The sequence below is a fragment of the Cariama cristata genome, unplaced genomic scaffold (assembly GCF_000690535.1).
Source record: "Cariama cristata isolate BGI_N322 unplaced genomic scaffold, ASM69053v1 scaffold22167, whole genome shotgun sequence".
Classification (NCBI taxonomy): Eukaryota; Metazoa; Chordata; class Aves; order Cariamiformes; family Cariamidae; genus Cariama; species Cariama cristata.
Window position 1 is genome coordinate 6600 of NW_009627372.1, and position 218 is coordinate 6817.

The 218-nt window shown below is 63.8% G+C and overlaps 1 protein-coding gene across 1 annotated transcript in view; it reads left to right on the top strand.

The window, feature by feature from the left end:
• LOC104164946 (semaphorin-4G-like) overlaps positions 1 to 218 on the top strand; it is a gene marked incomplete at its 3' end in the record, with an annotated part of 6448 nt that overhangs the window by 2921 nt on the left and 3309 nt on the right.

Genomic DNA, 218 nt, shown 5'->3' on the forward strand with positions numbered 1-218 from the left:
GTCCAGGGGCCCCCAGAGGGGCTGTGCCCATTCCCACGGCTGTCCTGCCGGTCCGGTTTGGCCGTTGCACACCCTGGGAGTCAGGCGGAGGAGCCACCGAGCTGGAAGGGCCCCATCATTACTTGATGTGCTTTGAACTGCAAACCCCAAAGAAAATAACTCCTGCTGTGATGGGTATGTCACCTGGGGGGACCCAGCCCGGCTGGGCAGCGGCTGGC